Source organism: Schistocerca nitens, chromosome 3 (genome assembly GCF_023898315.1).
Source record: "Schistocerca nitens isolate TAMUIC-IGC-003100 chromosome 3, iqSchNite1.1, whole genome shotgun sequence".
In the NCBI taxonomy this organism is placed as follows: Eukaryota; Metazoa; Arthropoda; class Insecta; order Orthoptera; family Acrididae; genus Schistocerca; species Schistocerca nitens.
The window spans coordinates 195192019-195197679 of record NC_064616.1 but is presented as its reverse complement, the minus strand read 5'-3'; the positions used below and the strand labels follow the sequence as shown (position 1 = coordinate 195197679).

Genomic DNA, 5661 nt, shown 5'->3' with positions numbered 1-5661 from the left:
CGATCCGTCTTCACCAACATGCATAAGCAATTCATTAATAGTTTATATATGCAACTGATTGCCGGGAATTATATATATTTTAATTACAAAAAAAATACTAAAAAAAAAGGTTGCATGGCGCGAGATTCGATCCGGCGACCTTCGGATTATGAACCCGAGCGCTTACCGCTGCGCCACGACGCTGTAGAAATTTAATTATCGTAGAGAGTATTTCACCGCAACGGTTTCTTTTAACTGTCGATTTTCTCGACAACGGCTGAGAAGTGCATCTTGGTGCTTTGCCACATTACACCTCTGGCCATGAGCTTTTATTATGCGCAGGATGAATCGAATCTGAATTTCACAATTGGCGGCCTCCCCTTGTCAGTGCATTAGTTTGTTACACGAGAATCGCTAAGAAGAAAATTCGTATATATACAATTCTCGCAGCCATTTGGCTGACGAAAACTATTAACTAAACACACAGTAAGTCAGACAGAAGCACGCCTTATTATTCATGGGCACTATATTGAGCACTTGGCAACGGCCTTGCCGTAGTGGATACACCGGTTCCCGTGGGATCACCGAAGTGAAGCGCTGTCGGGCGTGGCCGGCACTTGGATGGGTGACCATCCAAGGCGCCATGCGCTGTTGCCCTTTTTCGGGGTGCACTCAGCCTCGTGATGCCAGTTGACGAGCTACTCGACCGAATAGTAGCGGCTTCGGTCAAGAATACCATCATAACGACCGGGAGAGCGCTGTGCTCACCACACGCCCCTCCTATCTGCATCCTCCATGAGGATGACACGGCGGTCGGATGGTCCCGATGGGCCACTTGTGGCCTGAAGACGGAATGCTAAAAAACATTGAGTACTTCTAAGACGTATGTAATAACAAGCATATTACATTAGAAACTCTGCTTCCAGAATGAGATTTTCATTCTGCAGCGGAGTGTGCGCTGATATGAAACTTCCTGGCAGATTAAAACTGTGTGATAAGGTAAGGAATGAGGTCTTCAGCAGAATCTGCTAGGAAAGGTCTATATGGAAAACACCACTAACAAGAAGAGACAGGATGATAGGACAGCTGTTAAAGCATTGGAAAATAACTTTCATGGTACAAGAGATTAGCTGTATAGGGTAAAAACTGCAGAAGAAGACAGAGTTTGGAATACATCCAGCAAATAATTGAGGACTTAATTTGCAAGTGCTACTCCGATACTAAGAGGATGGGGCCGGCTGTTGTGGCCGAGCGGTTCTAGGCGCTACAGTCTGGAACCGCGCGATCGCTACGGTCGCGGGTTCGAATACTGCCTCGGGCACGGATGTGTGTGATGTCTTAAGGTTAGTTGGGTTCAAGTAGTTCTAAGTTCTAGGGGACTGATGACCTCAGAAGTTAAGTCCCATTGTGCTCAGAGCCATTTAAACCATTTGAACGACGAGGTTGTCACAGGAAAGGTATTCGTGGCAGGCCACATCAAACCAGTCGGAAGACCGAGAACTCAAAAAAATAAAGGTTTAGTCAGTATTTGAGTTGACTTGTAACTTTAGCTCGGATCCAGTAGAGCCTAAGCTTATCCTGTATAGTGGTTGGCAGTATAGATGATGGTCTCTATCAACTAGCACTCTACCATTTATCGACATTTAAATAACATGTGCGAACTGTATGATGTGCTCGGATACTCCTAGATTGTTTCACGATATTTATATTCGTTCCAAACTGATCTCACTTTCAGGAACAGCCTCATTTCGTAGAGTAGTAATCAGATACCAGATGCGCGGTGAGATATATTTAGGTGGTTGAGGAATGACACACGCAACACGTAAAAATTCGAAACGAGCGTACTATATACGTATATGCTACAGGCAGCCGGAAAGTTCTGTGTAATCGAGCATTTTTCGTAATCTGATAACTTGGCTTCTTAGTGTGTTGATTAAAGGAGAGACCTGCCTAAGTTTCCGAAGGAAGAAGGCTGAGCAGTAGGGCATAAATAGCTTGCCTGTAATCGGAGTAAAGTTTTCTTTACACTTTATTGAACTTTCCTTGTGATAAGATTCACAATGTTGTAGATGCCGTCGTTATTCGAAGAAAATCATTGCTTAAGTTTGACTAGGATGGTGGAAATAGCGATAGTGGGCTTGTTAGAGGGCTCATGGAGAGGGACGCCTGTGATTTGATACTCCATGGACGCGGGGAAAGAGGGACAGGCGTAGGTAAGTGATACATGAGTCACTTTTGAATACATTGTGGGAGCAACCAGTGATCAGTGTTATTACCAATATTTACTATCAAAAACAGTCTTGATCGCAATTAATTTATTCCGGTGACCGGTTTCGACCACAACTGTGGTCATCTTCAGACCAACGAGCAAGAACCTCCTTCTCGTGGTAAATCACTACTGATTTACCACGAGAAGGAGGTTCTTGCTCAATGGTCTGAATATGACCGTCCGCAGCGCGTGGTCGTGCGGTAGCGTTCTCGCTTCCCCCGCCCGGGTTCCCGGGTTCGATTCCCGGCGGGGTCAGGGATTTCTTCTGCCTCGTGATGACTGGGTGTTGTGTGATGTCCTTAGGTTAGTTAGGTTTAAGTAGTTCTAAGTTCTAGTGGACTAATGACCATAGCTCTTAAGTCCCATAGTGCTCAGAGCCATTTGAACCATTTTTGAAGATGACCACAGTTGTGGTCAAAACCGGTCACCGGATTAAATTAATTGTGATCAAGTCTGTTTTTGATAGTAAATATTGATACATGAGTGTTACATTCTTTGCTTCCGTATCCGATAGGGGCGAAAATTAAATAAAGTATGAAGAATAAATAGAGTTTACCTGTAGATAATTTGTAAACACGAGGCGTGGTTACAAAGTTTCAATTGCCACCTCGAAAATTTCAAGCCGAGACCATGAAACGTAGATGCTGTCAGTCATTCTCCACATGCGACACTTTTTTCCAAACAATGAGAGACTTGATGGAGCACGTAATGGGGGGGGGGGGGGGGGGAGCGTGCGCGCGAGCGAATGCTCTGTGTATGTGGTAGCTTTATTGAGGTGATGTACACACAAATGAATAATTTTCTCTGGGCATTTGTTCAGTTTTTCGGGTGCTATATGCAGCTGCACCGTACGTTAAATGCATGATGCATGGCTGCAAGAACCTGTAATGAGTGAAGCTGATATGTAAATAGTGGTAAAAACATCTTCATGACGTCTGTGTTCATTAGGTAACCTTTTAACGTAGCTTTGTCAATGTGTATGTCACAGGTACTTGTGTCTTACGGAACATGCCCGCATCTCGTGGTCGTGCGGTAGCGTTCTCGCTTCCCACGCCCGGGTTCCCGGGTTCGATTCCCGGCGGGGTCAGGGATTTTCTCTGCCTCGTGATGGCTGGGTGTTGTGTGATGTCCTTAAGTTAGTTAGGTTTAAGTAGTTCTAAGTTCTAGGGGACTGATGACCATATATGTTAAGTCCCATAGTGCTCAGAGCCATTTGAACCATTTTTTGAATCTTACGGAACATAAGCGGTTTACGTATATGCGTCTCACACGTGATTCTTACTTGAGATTCATTTCCTACCATTGGTCCTTTATCTATAAATATACGGGTTACGATCCCAATGTGCTATGAAATGTGTTCAACGATGGATGAAAGCAGTGGTTTAATGGTTTTTGGGCTGTGATCCACAAGCCAATAACAATAGACTAGTTGTAGAGTCGTGCATCTGAAATGAATGCTGGTGGGTATAGGATGGAGGCAAAGGGACGAGAATCTGACAATACACCGCGCACGGAGACGCATATCGATGAGAGAGAGCGTATGCAAACCGGTCACCGGAACACTTCAGGGGGGGCTTGTTAGCGAGAGCGGGATCTGGCCAATGGCGCGCTGCGGCCACGGAAGCAGACCAATATTTTTCTTTTCACTGCGGGATCGGTTCGCAAAAACAGAACAGCCACGCACCATTTTCAGAGTTCGTGTGCTCAGACGCTCTGTCGTTGGTTCGTGGTCACCCTACGAACTCACACAGGAGGTCAAATGGAATGAAGAAAATTCATTATCTTGTTTATCAGGGTGATTGTAATGAAACGACAAAAAAGTGAAAAGAATGTCTGGTGCATCGATGTATTAATCGACGGAATACAGTGCAGTATATGCACATGCGAGACATGATAATCCAGCATTTCTTGTATACTACTGCCCATTAAAATTGCTACACCGCGAAGATGACGTGCTACAGACGCGAAATTTAACCGACAGGAAGAAGATGCTGTGATATGCAAATGATTAGCTTTTCAGGGCATTCACACAAGGTTGGCGCCGGTGGCGACACCTACAACGTGCTGACATGAGGAAAGTTTCCAACCGATTTCTCATACACAAACAGCAGTTGACCGGCGTTGCCTGGTGAAACGTTGTTGTGATGCCTCGTGTAAGGAGGAGAAATGTGTACCATCACGTTTCCGACTTTGATAAAGGTCGGATTGTAGCCTATCGCGATTGCGATTTATCGTATCGCGACATGGCTGCTCGCGTTGGTCGAGATCCAATGACTGTTAGCAGAATATGGAATTGGTGGGTTCAGGAGGGTACTACGGAACGCCGTGCTGGATCCCAACGGCCTCGTATCACTAGCAGTCGAGATGACAGGCATCTTATCCGCATGGCCGTAACGCATCGTGCAGCCACGTCTCGATCCCTGAGTCAACAGATGGGGACGTTTGCAAGACAACAACCATATGCACCAACAGTTCGACGACGTTTGCAGCAGCACGGACTATCAGCTCGGAGACAATGGCTGCTGTTACCCTTGACGCTGCATCACAGACAGGAGTGCCTGCGATTGTGTACTCAACGATGAACCTGGGTGCACGAATGGCAAAACGTCATTTTTTCGGATGAATCCAGGTTCTGTTTTCAGCATCATGATGGTCGCATCCGTATTGGTGACATCGCGGTGAACGCACATTGTAAGCGTGTATTCGTCATCGCCATACTGGCGTATCATCAGGCGTGATGGTATGGTGTGCCATTGGTTACACTTCTCGGTCACCTCTTGTTCGCATTGATGGCAATTTGAACAGTGGACGTTATATTTCAGATGTGTTACGACCCGTGGCCCTACCCTTCATTCGATCCCTGCGAAACCCTACATTTCAGCAGGATAATGCACGACCGCATTTTGCAGGTCCTGTGCGGGCCTTTCTGGATACAGAACATGTTCGTCTGCTACCCTAGCCAGCACATTCTTCAGATCTCTCACCAATTGAAAACGTCTGGTCAATGGTGACCGAGTAAGTGGCTCGTCACAATACGCCAGTCACTACTCTTGGTGAACTGTGGTATCGTGCTGAAGCTGCATGGACAGCTGTACCTGTACACGCCATCCAAGCTCTGTTTGACTCAATGCCCAGGCGTATCAAGGCCGCTATTACGGCCAGAGGTGGTTGTTCAAAAAATGGTTCAAATGGCTCTGAGCACTATGGGACTCAACTGCTGAGGTCATTAGTCCCCTAGAACTTAGAACTAGTTAAACCTAACTAACCTAAGGACATCACAAACATCCATGCCCGAGGCAGGATTCGAACCTGCGACCGTAGCGGTCTTGCGGTTCCAGACTGCAGCGCCTTTAACCGCACGGCCACTTCGGCCGGCGTGGTTGTTCTGGGTACTGATTTCTCATGATCTGTGC

General features: G+C 46.3%; 1 pseudogene; it reads left to right on the top strand.

Moving 5' to 3' along the window:
- The first annotated feature begins 518 nt into the window (after positions 1–518).
- LOC126250452 (5S ribosomal RNA) lies at positions 519–636 on the top strand (annotated as a pseudogene).
- The last annotated feature ends 5025 nt before the right edge of the window (positions 637–5661 follow it).